This window comes from Drosophila pseudoobscura, chromosome 4 (genome assembly GCF_009870125.1).
Source record: "Drosophila pseudoobscura strain MV-25-SWS-2005 chromosome 4, UCI_Dpse_MV25, whole genome shotgun sequence".
NCBI lineage: Eukaryota > Metazoa > Arthropoda > Insecta > Diptera > Drosophilidae > Drosophila > Drosophila pseudoobscura.
The window spans coordinates 15,625,159-15,644,793 of NC_046681.1; the positions used below are offsets into that span (position 1 = coordinate 15,625,159).

The 19,635-nt window shown below is 42.0% G+C and overlaps 1 protein-coding gene and 1 long non-coding RNA gene across 13 annotated transcripts in view; one reads left to right on the plus strand and one right to left on the minus strand.

Annotated features, from left to right (window-relative positions):
* The window catches only part of Lar (tyrosine-protein phosphatase Lar), a 153,646-nt gene that overhangs the window by 46,028 nt on the left and 87,983 nt on the right, over positions 1–19,635 (plus strand). The window lies entirely within an intron of this gene.
* On the minus strand, positions 8,119–16,746 carry LOC117184219 (uncharacterized). Its single transcript, XR_004469503.1, has 2 exons — positions 16,619–16,746; positions 8,119–8,241 (listed from the first exon to the last, which is right to left on the minus strand). It is a non-coding gene; the product is annotated as an uncharacterized lncRNA (long non-coding RNA).

Below are 19,635 nucleotides of genomic sequence, written 5' to 3' on the forward strand. Positions count from 1 at the left end.
GCATAAATCGAATTGTATTAAAAAAAATCCTTTAGATCATCCTACAGATTTTAATTAGAAACAAACAGAAAATTTTAGTAGAAAATGTATTCTGATGACCTCGAATAAATCAATATAGGATTGGAAGTGACTTTCGAGATTAATGCTATTTCAAATGTTCTTAAAATGTACCAAAAATATTTCATTGGTATAGGAAACAGGAATGGACAGAGAATAGTTTTTCTAAATAGAATTAAAAAAACCGCAACTTTCCGTTGGCTCTTTGAACTCCTCGTTTTTTTATTATTTAATTTTAAAGAACCTTCAGAAGAAATACAACATTTTGCAGTCAAATATCTTGGTTCTTAAAACTCTGTAGAAAAAGTTGAAAGGTTCAATTAGTTCGCTCGCAAAGTGGCATCTATACCCCCTTTTGACGACGCTCCTGTTTGGCCATAGGTGTGTGGATAAGAAAAGCAACAACTACAAAGACAGAACCGTCAGACAATTGCCGACTGTTCATCTTCACACCTCATTGCTCTGGCAAGGTGGCTCCACAGGACCTCTGAATGAAAGGCAGGCACTGAAAAAATCACACAGAAAATACTGAAAGAAAGAAAGACTTTCCTTCTTCGCAGGCCACTGGCACAGAGGGAAAGGAGAAGAAAATGGCGAAAAAGCTTGCATAGTTTGTTTTTAGTGGCATTTTCCTTCACTTCTTCACTCCTTCATTCCACTCTTCCTTCTTTGTTTTCTGTTTTCCTTTTTGTATGCTGTCTAAACCTTTGAATTTGATATGGTTTTTGGTGTGGGGGAAATTTAAAGAATAAACAGAGCTAAAGTGTTGTCGCTTTTGTTTAAGCTTTCCAAAAAGGATAATAGTTTAAGACTTAAACAGATTTCAAATGATGAATGTTTCTTTGATGAAGTCACGCAGAATGGTTTTTTATAGAGCCAGCAGAGCACCTGTCCCTTTGGCTCTTTGAACATCTGGTTGTTGGGCTTTCGCTAACCATTTATTCACACAAATTGGAGCCAAAAGTTTTTGAAGTACTTGCACATCTACACCTCTATATCCTTGACACTCTCTCTCTCTCTCGCTCAACCCCTTTGACAGTCCGCACACTTTCGGTGTGTGTGTGTGTGTGTTAACTACTTTGTGGAGAAAGCATTTCTTCTTCTATGCTGGCGCCCAATTTTTTGTTTTCTATACGCAGCTCCATATATATTTTTGTTCATACGAACTTTTCAATTGTTAAAACTTTGCACTTGAGCGATTTTTGTGTAGCATATTTTTTGGCATATTTGCGCGCGCTTGTATGTACCAAGCACTTTGCAAAGAAAACTTTTCAATGTGGTAAACACGAAAAGAGACTGAAGAGCGAAGAGTGTGGGGCAGTGGGAGAGTGCGAGAGTGCGAGAGTGGTAGTGTGGTGCACACACATGCAGAACTATTAAAAGCCAACAGCAGCAGTAGCGGTAGCAGCTCCAACCGAGAGTAAAATGCATAAATAATATAGAAAAAAATATAACAGAGCGGCAGGAGACAGTGCCTGAAAAGAAGCCGAAGATAATGATACCCTGGAGACTCGTTTCGGGGGGAAAAATTACCATAGAACTGAACGATTGTCAATTAGAATTTGTTGCACGATGGGGAGGGTTTTTATATACATTTTACTACTAGGAGAGGATTTTGGCAAGCTTAAAACCAAAGATTGGATTATAAATATCCAGGAAAATGTGGTCAAACTATTGATTTTTGAACAAACTCGTTTTTGAATGGTGGTGCGCCCTAAGAAAGGATTTTATTTTATTTTTTTTTATAAGGAACACATTTTATTTGGGATATTTGTAGTTTACACTAGTGTGGGTGATTTACATGAATTTATAAGAGTAAAAAGGATTTTATAAAGCTGCTTTTAGCTCCTACTCCCCCGTGTACAAAATTTTACCTTAAATCTATCGCTAGTTCTTTTATTATCAAGTAAATACTGAAAAAACCTTTGAAAATATGGCATAATTTTCCAGAAACACCCTTTCCTAAGTCGAAAGAAAAGTTGACAGTTTTTTCCTTAGATTTTTTGCAGACTTTCTTGTGCCTTATTTTTTATGCAAGTTTTTTTTCCACACATTATAAAAAAGTTTCTTCTAACGCGCACTGATAAAGGCTCTCTATCTCACCCTTGGCATTCTTCGTTGCTTTACATAGTATATAGTAGTAGGTGTATATATATCGTCAACACACACAAACACAGCGTTGGAGAGGAGAGTACATTAGGCAGAAATGGTGGGTCCTTGGGTGTGGTGATGGTGGTGCTGGAGGTGTGGGGTGGTGCGTGTTTGTAGCGCGTTTTGAGTTACCTTTTGGCCAAGTTGTTCGCTGTCATGTTACGGCAATTTTACGCCCTTGCCATTTCAGGGGCAGGCCGCACTTTCCGCAACAACAGAGAGAGAGAGAGAGAGAGAGAGAGAGGGAGAGAGACAGAGACAGACAGGCTAAGACAGAGACAGCGACAGCGACTGAGGGTGAACGAGGAAAATGTCAAAGCATTAGGGGCATTTTTCATGCTCCCAGCGCCCACGCCTTAACTTATGCAGCAGCAGAAAAACTTTAAATTCGCAGCCAAAATGCGCTTTTCGTTGCATTTTCCAGTGGTAGTCGGTAGTAGAGGTACGCCTTTAGGTGCTGCTATCTCTGGCACTGGGATCCATCTCCATCTCACTCTCCTCTGTATTTCTGTTGGATTTTGTGCGGAAGCTGCATTTGCAGAAATTGATGCTCGCCCACACACAAAATCCTGCTGGAACGACTGGCCAACGAAAAATTGGTGGCCAGCGTAAGCATTTTTGCATTTTTAGCTGAAGCAGCTGGTGCTGGTGGCACCTCCGTCTCTCCCCTCTGCCCCCTCTCACCCCTAGTTCCTACTGTGTAAATATGCAGGCCGGAAAATGTCGGGAAAGTAGAGAAACCCATAGCCATTGAGTGCACTAATTTCAAATTATGCCGATGTAGGCAAATATGCCTCTCTCTCGGACCCGGACTCGGGCTCGGACCTGGGCTCGGGCTCGGTCTCTCTTTCCCTGAGTGAATGAATTTTCACTGGTTCGGTCGGCTAGGATTTTAAAGATACGAAACAGAACTCATGTTTTGGGGATCTTTTAAATGGTTTGCTGAACACTAAAACGTGCTGTTTATGGTTCACAAAACTGCAGGCCCAGAATTTGTGGTAAATATTGAAGAGGTTTTGTTTTTCTAAGATAGATTTTGACTTTTGTTAGCTGCAAATCCTAATTGGAAAGCAGTTTCTGCAGATCTGTTAATGGTTCTCTTTTGTACTTTTGTGAGTGCCCTTCGACCTTCGGATTAAATGAGCTTTTTGGGGATTAGTTTGGAGTAGAACTGCAGATGCAAAGGTAGTTAGAAGTTCTTTAAAGTTTAGGTTCCTTCAATGAATTGATGAAAAGAAATCTTGAATGTGAAAAGAAATATATAATTTTCGGTAACAATATTCTTATAGATACTTTCCATCTTTTTAATACTCCTAAGCTACTAGAGAAAATGCTCCTAATGCTCCTCCTCCTTAAGCCTTAAATATTTTTTAAGATTTTAATTCTAAAAAAAATACAAAGTACTCTTTTAATATTATAAAATATCAGAGTCCTGTACATATTTGAGACCCAATTTCTTTACTTTCACTGTATGTTACACGCGTCACGCGTCATGCATCTGTGCCCCTCGGTCTTTTGGGCTGCATTGCTGCTTTTAAGCTTTGACTCCGTATTCAACGTCAAGGATTCTAAAAACTACCAAAAAGCCTTGTCAAACCCCCAACCTCAAGACCAGAATTATCCCATCATTAACACCAAATTTCCACTCATTATAATCAACCGACTGGAACTTGTCTTAACACCACACTGGCTGATGCCTGGCTGCCTGCCTGCCTGCCTGCTTTCTTGATGCCTGGCCTATTAATAAACCTAATCAGGAAACCCCGCAAAAGAGGACTTTCAATTAAAACAAAAAAGAAAGAAAGAATAGAAAAAGGAGGCAGATGAAGATGAAGAAGGAGGGAAAGAACTTAAAAGCCATCTTTGCTTTTGGCCAAGTGTCAATAGCAAAAAGTGGCTGGAACCGAGTTGACTAATTACAGGGCTTGGTGGCAGGCAGCAGTGGCAAACAGCGGGTTGGGATGGGATGGTGTGCCAAAGGAACGAATGCGAAGGAGAAGGCAACAATGCAAGTCAATTAAAGGCGTTGTCAAATGGCAAATCACATGAAGAAAGAGAAGAAAACTGAAAGGAGGGAGAGAGCCTGCACTAAACAGAGGAAAAGCGGGAACTAAATAGAGGGAAAAATATAAGAAAAGTAGAGGAAAGGAGGAAAGTCGGTTGTGTTAAATAGTTAAAGGATTTAATCCTGTGAGCCTTTAAAAATTAACAACTTAAAGGTTGCTAAGGCAAACAAATGCCAAAGAGAGACAGCCAGAGTATTAAATGAGAGTCGGAGCGAGACAGGAAGAGTATTAGAGTAAGCAAATGAAAGAGACAGACACGGACGCGGACACAGAGCGAAAAAGAAAGGCAAAAAGAGAGCAAATCAAAGCCAAAACAGCAACAGAAACAGTTACAACTGTCAGCTAAAATGTAGCCACGTTAAGTAAAACGGACTTAAAGTTTTAACAAGCTCTCATCCAAGTGCCAGGCCAAGATGAAAAGGAGGGAGAGGACTCGCTGCCGAACGGGGGGATGGTTCAGTCCCCGTCTAAGATGGGATGGAAGAGAACCTCATAAGCCCCTTTTTGCAATGGCAACAGGAGGAGGAAAGGATAGAACGGCTTAAGGCTACCCTTTGAAAGGCAACGATACCCTAACAAATAAGGGTATCGCCCGAAGCGGCGATGCATCCGTTTGGGTATGGCGTGAAGTTGGTTGCGCACGATGCTGCCAGTGTTGATAAACACTTCATAGACTTGGAAAATACTTTTAGGAATGAGTGAAAAGGGCTTCCTTTTTGCTACAAAACAAGCTCTTGCTGCAAACCGTAGTACCCTCCCGCATTGAGGGTGTAGGAGCACTGGCACTAGGAAAAGAGAGAAGGCGACGAGGAAGTGTTGCTTCTTGCTATTTACTTATTTTGTTTGCATTTACTTAAATCGGATGAAAGGATTTGCTGCTTAGAGCGCGACAAAGTTCTCATTCCCATCGTCGTTGTTTTTCCAACCACCCCACTATCAAGAATTTCACCCTCCCCCCTCCATTTGGCTTCGTTTTAAATGAACTTCTTAGATTTTTCCGCCCGTTCGGGGGAGAAAACGTGCAAAATTGTGAAATCAAAGTATTTTCCTGCCATTGGACAACAAATGAAATTTGTACGATTTCTGATCAATGGTTATTGTGCCCCAGCATACAGCAGATAAATTCAATAAACTGCCTTTACATAAAGTATGCCCTACCCTACCGGCAACAACCCAACCATCCAGCCATCCAACCATCATCATCATCATTATCATCCTGAACGCGTTGCCAGAGCAACCTATGGGACAAGAGCAGGCGGAGGACGAAAAAGGATCAGTCACCCGCTTATAATAACAAAGGAGGAGAGAATAACCAAACAACAAATCACCCAAGTCCACAGTCAACCTCTTGGAGAGTATATATTGTCGTGCCCGCAGTCGCCTTATTTGTTAAATCCTTTTTATGTAAATAAATTCTCAAGTCCATTTCCAACATATTTATGCGCCATTCCACACACCCCACCGGCAGCAACCCAGAAAAAAGGGGGCCCCAATGCTGGAGACAGATACAAAGCATCTGTGTAGACATTTGGTTTTCTTTTTTTTCTTCCTTCCTCTGTAAATCCCATTAAGAAGAAAAAGAAATACCCCCAGAAAAAGAAAAATGGGCTTTGGACTCATTTGAAAAGCCCAAAATCAAAGGCCAGGCGGCAGAAAAAAAGGGAAAAAGTTGAAGGTAAATTTACTGTTGACATTTCATTTCGTTCATGAAATTTGTATTATCGTCACCCTCTTAACGTTGATAGGATTAAAAACGAAACAGGAAATCGGTTTCACTTTGTTACGGGTTTCCGTTAGAGATTTCCAATGGTTCAAATGAAGTGTTGGCTAGGTGATAGGCCTAATAATCATTGTGGTTGATAGCACAAAACTATGTGACTAGCGCATTAACTTAAAGTAGAAATACTCTCGTGAAAGGAATATATTTATGAGAAAAAGATTAGTACTGTGCTTAAGTCGAAGACAATGTTGAAATTATGTATTCTTCTCAAAATAGAGACTCTTAGCGCAAAACGGGAATATTGCGTATATGTTTGGAAGCTTCGGTTGCATTCCACTGGAGTATGGCTTGAAGTTGGTTGCACACGGAACTGCCAGTACTGGGAAATACTCCACAGACTACGGTTGGGCTGGAAAATACCGCTAAGAAATATGTTGAGTGGCAATTTAGGAATATCTTCAAGTGAAACGTATCTGTACGTAGCTGTATAAATTCCAAACCCCCAGCATCCCTTTTGAATGTCTAAAGTGCCTTAAATAATATTCCACAACTATCCACGCGTTGATTTATGTGTGTGCTCTCCGGCTCTCGAGGCATTAACCCCACAAAAGGGTTTCGCTTCGGCTATCTCTGTTCGGGCCATTTATAGAGGGGATCTTCTAGACCGCGGCTAATTGAAAGCGGCTCTACAACAGACCCTGACCTTTTGGCTTTCGCAAAAACAAACTTTGGCTCTTATCAGTTACGAAATGGAAATTAATATTTAATGTGCACAAATTTTCCCCCCTGTTTTCCCGGTTTGTTCTTCTTTTTTTTTAAGCTGCCGGCGAGTTTCCGGTTTCCTTTTTTCTGCCGCCGCCGGCGACGGCGCGGGCTTTGAAATGTTAGACGCTGCTTAAGCCTCATTAATAAATAATGCAACAAAATATTTTCGAAAGGGAACACTTGAGGCGAGAAGGCGATGCCTGCTGTCTTTCTGTATATTTTTTCAATAAAATTCTGTTCCTGTTCAATAACGAAACGCAAGCATTGATAAGCCCCAAAAGAAAAGTTTTTATGCTTTGGAATCAGGGGGAAACAAAAAAAACTTTCATTTGCAGACAGGCCAAAAACTTTTATGTGGAAAAACTTTCAACTGGTTCGCGGCGGGGGTTTCCCTCTGGTACTTGTTGCCTTCTAAAGTGTGGGATGTGGGGTGTGGGGGTGGTGCAGCATCTGCTAAGACAAACATAAATTAGATGCCATTGTCCGACCGACCGCAAAACTTTGGGCCACCCTCTAATGATGCCACATTCAGACGACGCCGCCGACGACGACGACGACGGTGGCGGCATTGGCGGTGGCGGTGGCTGTGGCGGTCGAGGCATAAATTAGCCAAAAAGCCATTCGCGCTAGGTGGCGCTTCAACTCAAATTAAATGTTAATTTCATGCCATCATAATCACCAACCTCGTCGGGGGTTTCTGGTCGTTCTAGTCGTCCGAGGCGTCCTCGTCGTGGTCGCCACACATGACCTCATTAAGGCCAAACCGTTGAGCAGCATTGTTGCTCCTCTCTCCCTCCATGGCTCCTCTCCTGCGTAGTATAATAAAAGAGCATGCTGCCCCCAACACAAAAGTCCAAAACCACAACCCCACATCGCCCACATCACCCACAAATAAACAACCGATTGGGTGGGGCCACGAGTCGCGTCGCATCGCGTTTCCACGCTCTCTGGTCTCTGCTCTCCGTTCTCTCTCTGCAAATAAACTGTAAAAATGTTTACCGACAATTTTCTACACAATTTTATATCCCGCAAGACTCGTGTGTCTCGGACCTTTTGTGTACCCTTTTATTTTTTATAGTAGAGGGTATAATGATTTCGAACAGATGTTGGGATCCAGTTCTGGAAGGTTGATGTCCTTTCTAAAAGTCTCCCGCGTCATGCGGCAGCGCCCTTCGGTTTGCTTACAGCTCCTATAAATACAACAAATCCTCGAAAATTCTTGAGTATCTTCAGACAATTTTTGATCCTTTTCTTGATAACCATTTCACCATCGTAAAGATAAGACCACGCCACTCTGGTGACTGCTTTTTCGTTTCTCAGAATCGTGCGTCATGCGGCAGCGCACATCGGTTTTTTTCCCCCAAAAGCCCTGTTCTCAAGGGTATCTTCCACTTCGTTCCCCCCGCGAATATGGCCTTCCTTGCTGGGTTCTGTGTGTTTTTCTGTGTTTGTCTGGAGGAGAGTACCTACGGAAAAGGCGCGCTTGGAATTTCAGGCAAATTAGGGTGCGCATGAGGTCATATTAATGTGGTTAATTACAATAATTAGAAATTTAATTAAGGTGTGTGTGTGTGTGCGCCGGAGTATGTGCACGTGTCCACTCGAATCGAATTTACATGTTAAAGCGCTGTAAAAAATATTGCTGGAAGTAAGCTACAGAATTAAGCTACATATACGCCATATAAATACAAAATAATTATGTATTGTTGGTTCCGTTTGCCCCTTTCATTGCTGGGGGGGTGGTTACGGTGTGGCTTTGGGGTCTGGGGTCATGGGTAGGGCAGGGCTAACTGCTTTGTTGGTTTTAGTTGAAGCTTAGTTAGTCATGTCGCACTAACAGAGTGGTTTGCGGTAACCAGAAAGGGTACTTATTACGGTATAACACTATGCAAATTAGGATACAATGTATATTAATATTCGGTGGGGATTTCTGATGTGTCTTTTTGGGTGGATAAGGGATGGAAATGAGGATTAGATGGGGGATAGCAAGATTAAGACATTTGACGTGCACCGAGGGGCGCTGCAGCATGACGCGGGAGACTTGTAGAAAGATGGATATATTTTAATAAATTTAGTAGAGAATTTTCACTATAGAAACTGTGGGAATTTTTGAGGTAAAACCATATAAATATACACTTTTAAAAAGATGCATAAACTAGAAGAAATTTATAGCGATATTTTTAAAGATATTGTGGTGATTTTGTAACGTTAATCTCTAGAGAAATTTTCCATAATTTCAATCGATATTTGGGCATTGGAACCCCTAGGGATATACCCGAAACGCGACCCCCCTATGCACCTCCAATTAGGAACAATGAAGACCCGTAAGCCGTACTCATTTCCTCCTCCGCAAAACAAGAAACAATAACCGAAGTTTCTACATCAATTTTGGGCTTTAATCCCTTCCCTTTCATGGCCTGCCATGTGGACTAATCTGAACACAGTCATACATAGATCATATAGCCGTCAGAGGTTCACTACCCTTCAATTATTTCTGGCCCCAAAAACCACATGTTGTTTCGGGCCCACAGTCGAAAAGCCGGAAGGAAGGAAGTGGCCTAGTGTTTATGAGGGGGGAGGGCGGATCGAGCCCCAGTTTATGGCCCGGTCATAGGCCCACACACACACACACACACACGGAACGAAAGGACCAAGGACCCCCAGCCGAAAAATGAGCAGAGCGCGTCAGAAATGTGCGTTTAATTAGAGTTTTTACATGTCATTGATTTCAGCCCACCCCACACCTCCACCTCCACCTCCACCCCACATACTCCTGGAAGTCCGGTGTAGCATGTCCGCCATGATATGGTATTCCTTCTGTTTGGCTATGCCAGGAATTGTTATTCGGTATTTTATGTACTATTTGATTTGCTTGTGTTTGGGGAGCACCGAACGCACTTTTTATTACGAGTAGTAGGGCATGGTTTTGGTTTTGGTTTTCGTTTTGGATATGGATTTGGGAAAGGGTGTATTCGGTTTGGAAGAGGGTTTGTAACAGCAGTGGGGAAAAAAGGTGAGTGATTGAAAGAGGTTTTTCTCTTAGAGGAATGGGAGAGATAATGAAGTCATTTGTATATTTGGAAATCGTGAAAGGGGAATTGAAAAGGTATTGGGTATGGACTTCTGGAAGCATTTCCGAACCACATAAAGTATGGTATGCACGTGTGCCTTAATGTTGTGTTTTCTTTTGAATAATGAATGATAATGAATCAGTAGATTTATTCTGGCGAAAAATTTCCACCTTAATGATGTTTTCATGATATTTTTGGATTTTCCTTTGAAAAAGTTGCAAAATATGTTGTGAAATCTATAAATTTGAATTAATTTTGAATTGTTTTCTGTTAGAGATCTCCGAAGCCCAGAAGTTTCTCCTCAGAGATCATTTTGAGTTTAAAATATTTATATTTTTGTATTTGGAATTCTAAAGGAATCTTTTATTTCTTCTAGAAGACTTCTAAGTGCTCCTTTAGCTCCCTTGAGTTCCTTTTTATTATTATAATCCCACTGTGGGAGATTTCTCTAGATTTTTGCTAGAGATCTTATCCTGGTTTACTTTAGGAGACTACAAATGGCTTTTCCCAAGACTCTTCTCGTGCATCAGCATATTCCACGTTTCTATTCGGATAGTTCCCAGGTTTAACCCATTATCCCTTTACCATCTAACACATAATCCCTGAGCTCTGTTACACATCTTTCAGTTACGCTTTTCTTCAGTTAATTTCATTATAAACCCTCTCTGAGAGTCGCTACATACCCCACTGCCATGGCAGTGCATCTCTGGAGTCGCAAGCCCCTCCCTCTTCTCAGTGTCGGATTCCCACATTTTATTTAGTTTATTATGTAATGAATATTTGCAAATCTCGCTGACTTTTCCCGACTGCCTGCCTTCCTGGAAGTGTGCAGGGGGTCCGTGGAGTCGGGAGGGGGAGGAGGAGGAGGAGGCGCCACATAGCTGAAGACTTGAAGTAGATTTAATTTGCGTATGAAAAATTCCTTTTGCAGCAGGAGCAATTCCCCAAACGAGTTGGCTCCACGAGTTGGAGTTCGTTTCTGCTCTTTCCTTCGCTTCCTTCTCTGGCTTCTGGATATTCCCGGACCCCGCTCTCTCTCTCTCTCGCTCTCTCTGGGTGCTTTCCCCGCTCCTCCTGCAGCAGTAGTTGTTTAGAGGATATGCATAAGAATGCCTTGCATTTCCGTTTCAGCTTAATGCGAATGTGTTGTGTTGGTGAGCTTTATATTCTGCGCTGTGTTTTTCGCAAACAGTGATTTCCTATTTCCCCTTTCTCCATAGTTTCATTCCCCTCCCCTCTCGGCAGTACCAGCCCATCCCATTCTGCATTCTGCATTCCCAGTACCCATTTCCCATCTTCCCCATTCTGCAGTGCCATTCCCAGTACAGTGCCCATTTGCCATCCTCCATCCAATGCAAAAGTGGAATTGCTCCGAGTTTATTTTATGCTTTGAGCAAAGTTTCGTTGCATATTTTAAGGCAGTTTTGCCGGCTGCAGTTATGTATGTACTCCGCCAGCCAGAGAACCCATAGAACCCAGAGAAAGAGAACTCAGAGAGAGAGAGAGAGAGGGAGAGAGAGAGAGTGAGCGCGGAACACAAAAAACAATCAACTGCGATTTGTTGTGGAGAAATTGCGAAATTATGCAAAAAGTCAGGTTGGAGGAGGTGGGAGGAGGCGGGAGGCCTCCGCCGCTCAAAACATATTTGCCGTGCTCGCCGGGCGTTTGTCAGACACACAGAGAGATAGACAGACAGACAGACATACATACAGACGGGTAGATAGTTCAGGCATTTGAAATAATTTGATGTTTTCATATTTATTAAAATTCCACCCCGCTCCCTCCTCACCACCCAAGGACCCCCAGGAGCCACGACCAGAACCTTTGGCAAACAAAACAAAGTGCCAGCAAATCAATTACAAGGCACACACCGACCACTCGACAATCGGGAATCGGGAAAAAGTGGAAAACTTTACATGTGAATATGGCCAGGATATCCATATACCATATACATATACAGTAGGAGTGTGGGAGGAGTCCTTTCAGCCCTTTCGAAGTTCGTTGTCCGTTGGCACGGAACTCCGTTCCGTTTGGGTTTCCCGTTTGCATGTTTGATGCCTATCTTTAATTAGAGCGGCGCTAGAATTGATGACGGCTCCAAGTCAGCGGCTCGTTTTGTCGAGTGGATGGCCAGAGACAGGGAGAGAGGGAGAGGAGAGTGCCGAAGTGGGGGTGCAATGATGGAGCCTCTATCACCAGGTAATTACCTGACAGGAAATGCAAATCTAGCCAAAGGATACGATTATTTTTCTTTCACTCCACTTTCCTTTCGATCGAACACCACTGTCTCTCTCTCCCTCTCTCCTCTCTGGCTTTCCTGCTGTTAGAAGGATAATCCTGCTCTTCTTGTCCTGCTTTCAGAACCTTCTCCTCTATTGCCTCTCCTGCGACGTTAGAAGGAAACACCTTCTGCTCTCCCGCCTGCTCTGCTGTGTTGGGAGGCGTGTACCGTAGACCCATTTTAAATAAAAGTTTCGACAGCTCGGCAACAAATTTGTTTGTTGGCAAGAAAAGGGGGGAAATTCTCCCCCCTTCCATGGAAAGCCCGCTGTCTCGGTCTCATCATAATCAGCGGATGGCCTGTCGAGCAGCTGCCGCCCGACTGCCTGCTTCTGTTGCTCACTTTTCTTTGGGTCACATAAACGGCAACATGTCAACCACAAAAACCGCAAAACTTGGCAAATAAGTTTTTGGTTTTTTTTTTCCTTTTTTGGTCCGGAAAGCGGCCCGTCGACTGCTTCGATTGAAAATCAACTCACACACCCCCAGAAAGAGAGAGAGACACAGAAAAGGGCACACATGCAGGGGCTTCTGATTCACACATGCGTGTGTGTTGATTTTCTGCTGTCAATTGGAGGGTAAAAGGCGGCACAGTGGTCTGAGATTCAAGAAAAATTTAAACACTTTTGAGAATGATATTTTGATATACAAGAAGATAATATTTTAGCGAAAGTTTTCCTTCAAAATTAAAGGAAATCAGCTATTTGGGAAAAAGGTACAGAGGAGATCAATAAAAATGGGGAAAAGTCTTCTAAATCTTCCGAGATTTATCTTATTTTTGTCGATTTCTGACCGAGGAGCGATGCATGACTTTATGCCTGATAATTATTATGCATTCCTCTAGAGTTTGTTCCAAAAACTCCACATATGTATCATACGAATTCTAACGAGTCTCTTAAAAACGACCGTAGAGCACTGCTGCATACGCGTTTTATTTGTCAAAAATGATGCATGCTCTAGAAAACTTTACGTATCAAAAGATTCCTTGTAATACATATTTAACCTCTCACAAGGGCGTAAAGCTCTACATATTCCAGTATTTAATCCACATTTAAAGCCCCTGAAAATTTGTCAACCATGTAAAGCCCACAGTGCGACTCGGATGTTTAATCCAAACACAAAACACACATTCGATTTCCTCTCGCTGTTAAGAGGAAGCTGCTTAGGAGGCTGGGTGTTATTTTCAATTTAGCTGTTGATAAGCATGAAAATCACTGAGTTTCTGGGCTTTAAATTTTTATGTAAACAGGCAGCGCCGACAACACACGCGACAAGCACACAGCCCGACAATATCCTGGGGCCGGGCGGCCGGCCTCCTTCCTTGCTCCTTTGGCACTATTGAAGCAGTCACTTCAATGTCAAGCATCAGCGGGTCCTTCAGTTCTCGGAATAGACGGGATCTCGAGCTCCGGCTCCGGCACCGGCTCGAGCGCTCTCTCACTCTCATCAGCATATCAATGGCGGACGCGCCAAAAAGTGTGCTATGATTTTTTCCCAACCATTTTAATTACGTCTAACGTCTGTCGCGGGGTCCTTACAGCATTTCTAATTTTACGCTAGAGAAATTTTATATGACTGAATTATGTTGTGTTGCATGAGCCACGAGCCATGAGCCATAAGCCATGAGCCATGGCCATGGAAGTGAACTGTCCGTTAATAATTTCCAGGAAAAGTGCCGTGGCGTGCCGTGCCGGCGGGGCGATGGGACAACTTTAAACGCTTTTGTTTGGTGGGGTTTTTCGGTTTTTTAATTAAGCCACGACGAGGCGCTTTAAACGGGCCCTCACTCCCACAAAATCAAAGTTGTCTACGGCAGTTCCTTCAAGTATCATCAGCGCCCCGGCATCACTTGCATACGAAAGCAGACATCCCTCGGAATTATGCTAAGCATATGCTTACAGTGGGAGGCAGGAGCGACGAAGGACGTGGGTCTGTCCTGGTAATGACAGGGAGAGACCAGGGCTGTAGACCCTCGACTGCAAAGGGACGCACGAATACGCAACCATCCAAAAAGGACAACAAGCTTTATTAATGTTTTATGTGTATTGTGTGCCGCATACTAAATAGCAAATCCTGTAAAAATACCAAAAGAAAGAGAGCGAGTCCCCAGACCCCCCCATATCCATTGACAATGTCAATTGAAAAATCTCTTCTTCGGTGACCCTCCCCGTTTGTGGGGGGAAACCAGGACCAGAATGAGGGACAGTCAATAAGCAGGCGAAAGCAAACTAATTAGTTCCAATGAGCAAACAAAATGGCAAACATTCAGGCACTAATAGCTGGTAATTCTGGGGCGCTCTTGGGGAGGGGCTTGGTATGCCACCAAGCAGGTGTTGGAATCAGGAATCAGTGGGAAAGAATTTACTAGAATCTGGCAAGCAGGAAGAGAGAAGATGAGGAAACAGGCTGGAGTTGCATTGGAATTTTCTTTGCGAAGTTTGAAACTGTTAAGCAAGTGGCCAATGTAGGGTGTATTTTGGTGTAAGGAGAAACGAGGGAATAGAAAGCAGTTAAACTGACATTTATATCTAAAACCCATTTATTTATTTATAGAAAATTATCTATAATTAATCGAAAGCCAATATTTTTATCGAAATTAATTTAGGTTGAGAGGCAATTTCTTACTAGAAGTTATCTATAAAGCATCGACAGTCGTTGTTTTAATCGAATTTAATATCGATTATGCATTACAATCGAAATTTTAATTGAATTCCATATCGATAATGAATTTAAAATCGATATTTATATGGAATAGAAATAATAACCCTTTTCTTTTTATTTTGAATACGATTTTATTTTCATAAATATCCCAAAATAAAGACGATAGCAGCTCGATATGTCGTAACATAAAGAACTGTATCTGTAGTGTATATGATCGATTTTTATATCGATACCCTTAAATAATTCTTGCCCAACCACAAAATTCCTTTTGTTGCCTTTGCCATTCAATACGAAAACCAAAGCTTCTTATGGTCAAAAAAAGCGAGAAAGCAATTTGAATGAGTATCTATTGGAGCACATTCCCTTGCAGGGCAGCCGCTCCAGTAAATATGGTATAAGTAAGTCGCTTCCTTTTTCTTTTTTTTGTTGATGGCTGAAACACCTGGCGATGGGAACCACAATGAAAATGCAGCCATGTAGCCCCGGTTATAGCCGTAGCGAAAGAGATAGCTGGCTGGGTGGGAGAGTGTGGGAGAGAGACCGCCAAGCATTTTTAATTAAACAGCCGCGTAAGGCGATGAAGAAGAAGGAAGACCGTACCGAACCGAACCGAACTGAACCGAAGGCAAGCGAATCTTGGGCCAAATTGTAAGGAAAGGAAGCGGGGGAGCACAGCACAGCACAGCACAGACCATAAAATAAATCCACGCCAGAAAGTATGCAACAAAAGTTTGCAATTAAAATTCAAATAACATGCTGCAGGCAAGGAAGACGACAGGGCAGGGCGAAGGCGAAGTCTGATACAAAGAAGGCATGGCATCACACAACGTTAGAAGGAAGCGCACACAAACAACTCAATGTGTTGAAAAGTGGTAGACAATTCTTAGAAAACCGCCAAAGCTCACTCTCACTCATGCACCAGCACTGAGAACATCTGTGTGCGTCTGTGTGTGTGTGTGTGCGCCCATGAATCACACACGAAATGTAATAAAGCTTTGCGTTCGCTTCCCCAGCCCCGCATTTTCCCATTTTCCCATTTTGCCCATTTTCCTCGCATACGCAATTCCCATTTCGTGTAGCATACTTCTGTGCGTTGTGCATTTCGTCTGGCGGTTGTGTGGCGGTGTGTGGTTGCGTGGAGTGTCCCCTCCACTCCCCTCCCCGCCCCCATGCCGTCGACGTCCCTTTCCCACATGGCAAACATCATCATATTCATTATTATGACAGTTGTTGTCACAATTAAAACAATACCAAAAACAAAAGTCGTAAGTTTACATGGTAATTAAATATTTTAATATGCCTGCGTGCCTCTGAGAGAGCGTCTGCCCGCCTTCTCTGTCTTTGCTGTTCTCCACCATTTGGCACTCCACTTGGGTCTACCCATTGGAGGCTTTCCCTCTCTCCTCTCCTCTCCTCTCAGTTTGGTTTTTGGTTTTTGGGGTTTTTGGTGACTGCGGTGTCGGCTGAGAACTGCGAGTGGAATGGAGTGGAGTGGAGTGGAGTCCTTCCCGGAAATGAAGAGATAGCATTGGGTGGCACTGGTACGCGGAGTGGTGGCAGCGGTTAAAATTGCCAACAGCTTGCCAACGTCTGCAAAACGCAACAAATTGTCAGCCATTGTGTGTGTTTTGGGCGTTATATATTTTTCGGAAAATTTCCCATGCACTTGAAGAAATTTTAGAGAAGGTAAAGTAAATATCTCGGTAGAAGAATATCTTGTAAAAATTCCTTGGGAAACCCCAGAATCTTCTTTACATGTAGGTATTACATGTAGGTATGGAAAAAGAAAGGATTATGAATATTTATACAAATTGTTAGGCTTTCAGAGTATTTAAAAAAATATTTACCTTTCGAGGGCGCGGAAACCTAATTTGTGTAACGAAACTTAACTTCTAGATATGGAAAATGTCCTAAGATGAATTCCAAGTAATTCCTCTCATTATTATTTAAAAAAAACATTTCTCATATTTTTTAAATTTCTTTTTCTAAGATTTCCTAGATCTCCATTTATGTCGAACTTCATAAAAGATTTACACCCCAAATTCCCCACAAAGTTCTACCCTCTTTTGCTATTTTCTCGCCATGTAATTTTAATTTTCTAATTGTCAAAGTTGTGCGTGGAATTTTCCCACACACACTCATATGTTCCTGTCGCCTGTCTCCTGCTCCTATTCTATTCCTCTCTCGCACATAACCGCTCCCGCGACACACATCATCCTTTAGCTTCAGATGTTGTCGTCGTTTGAGTGATTTTCATGCTGTTTCTGGTTCTGGTTCCTATTCCAACTGTTGCTCAACTTTTCCTCATGCTACGAGCATGTACATGTGTGTGTGCGGGTGTGTGTTATGGTATGCGGTATTTTGCTATGCATTTAATTACAACTTTATTTAAATATTTTCTGCACCATGTCGCGCTGTCAACATTTCGTCAGAACCCAACTTCATTTCCTCCATCTGCTTCTCCTTTCCACCATACCCTGTGCTTTCCTCCTCGTTTCCATTGGGGGGTTTCCATGCTCAACATTAATTAATTCAATTGAATGCTGCGTCTGTCATTTCCGTTGTGGATTCGCTCGCTCTGGATTGCCGGATTCGTCCTCCCAGCCACGTCTTCGTTTTAATCTGATTTGAGCACGCACTTAGGCATTATTGAATTTAAAGAAGAAAAAAAGAGAGCAGGACGGGAGGAAGGAACAAAACTTATACACAATATTGCTTATTTCGGTTAAATAAGACAATTCATTCAATTTGTGGCCACTAAATCAACCATAATAATAACCACAACAAATGGACGTCGCCGTCCTCCCACCCCTTTGGAGCAGCGAAGGCAAAGGCTATTTAGAAAAAAAGAAAGGGAGAGCCAGAGAGAGGCCAAGCCGCAAATTCAACGCCCAATTTGTGCCGCGCTGCTGCTTCCGTTGTCAATAACAATTTACGGGATAAGAAACACAGGGACGAGAGATGCCAAGGACAATAATCGAAAACAGCAGCAGCAGCAGCAGCCGGTCAGTGGAAAATATATATTTCCTTCGCTTTTCGCTTCTACATATATCCTTTCCGGAGGGTATTATGCGTTCCGGAAAGATTTATGGAACAGGGAGAAGAAAAAAGTGTCCCCATAAAGTACATATATCGTATACACGAATATTCGTGAATTGGAATCGATGGAAATGTGGATAAGGGCATTGCTCTATTTAAGAACCAATAAAAAGGAAAGCCTTTGTAGGGAAGCGCTTTTCTTTGTAAGGAAAAACCAACTAAAGTTCTACAGCCTTTAGTTGGAAACGAATGCTACTTCTTAGCCTTCTCTTCCAAATGGAAGGATATCAACAGCTTCGTTCTCAGCAGTTAACCTTTCTTTCTGTTGCTGTTTTTTTTCTTCTGTCCCTCTAATATTAATAATCCCGAATACGCAACGGAGCCGGAGACCTTTGAGAGGACTTGCAGGACCCATGGCCAAAAGCGATCAGCCAGGCCCACAACAAATGAGCTCGGACAGGAGACAGGAGGCGGAGGCGTTGCTCGACTCTCGGAGGAGACTCTCTCTAATATGTCACTGTTGGTGCCAATAACAATAATAAGCAGCAAAACAAAGCCTAAAAGCTGCCAACCATAAATTCAGTTCAGAAATGGAGGCAGGAGGCGTAGGAGTTGGCCATCCAAGACGTTGACAATGTCAGGCCCCCGGAACCGGACTGGCTCTGGGGCTGTCATGAGGAGTGAGGCGAAGCAGGATTCCCGGCCTGGAGTGGAGCACGACACCATTCCTCTGTGCCAATTTGTGCTGCAAAATTTATGAAAAGTTCAATTTATTGTGCGACATTATTTCAGCACATAGTTTGCTCAGAAAAAGCCAGGCTCAGGAAGGCAGGCAGCCTGTGCGGCGATGGGGCATTGTACACCCTGTTTAATTTTCTGTGGACTGGGAAGTTATTAATTTAAAATGCGTAAGGCATTACCCGAATGGTACGGAAACAGAAAGAGAGAAAGGGAGAGCGAATTCCATTCAATAAATATTGGTGTGTGGGATTTGGTAAATCAATCTTTTATTAAATTTCAAAGTACATTTATTATTGGGATTCCACTGGATTCTGGCGTATAAGAATCTTTAGATTTAGGAGGAATTTGTGTGGTGTAGGTGGGTTAACCTTATTTGGGAATGAGCGATTCAAAATGAGCGATTTATTTATATTTCACAATGTCGAAAAACGGAGGTTCTGATATTTTTTGTATTTTAAGTAGGAAGGTATGAAAGAAGTTGGTATTTTAAAGAAATGAGTATTATGGCATTATTTTATAGTATTTTTCCTTAATTGTAGATATAGTATTTTCCTCATTTTTATAGTATTTTTTCAGTAATTTTATATTGCTTTTGAATAATTGTATTTTTAAATGGATTTATTTGGTATATTTTTTAATATTTGTATGGTATATTATATTGCTTTTATATATTTTTGTATATATATTTATTATTTTGTATTGCTTTTGAGTATTTGTATTTTTAAATCAATTGATTTTGTATATTTTAAGTATTTGTATGGTATGTTGTGTGTTTTTAGTATTAAGAAGAGATTTGTTACTGCTCTCTTCTCAATCTTTTTATTTACAGAATTTTCCAACATTAGGAAAGTGTTCATTCTACCTTCACTATCTTCCCCTTCTCACTTCGCTCTAATTTATTGCCAACTATCATGGTCAGGCTCATCTAAGTATACCCCGCATAATTTCCAGGGTAAACAACAAGTCATTTAGCCAAGTCCTTCTTTCGGCTGTTTTGTTATTTGAACTTCAGAAATTTATTTTATATTTTATTTAGAAACTTTTCTAAATTTTACTTGCGAATTACTCACACATGAAAGAAATG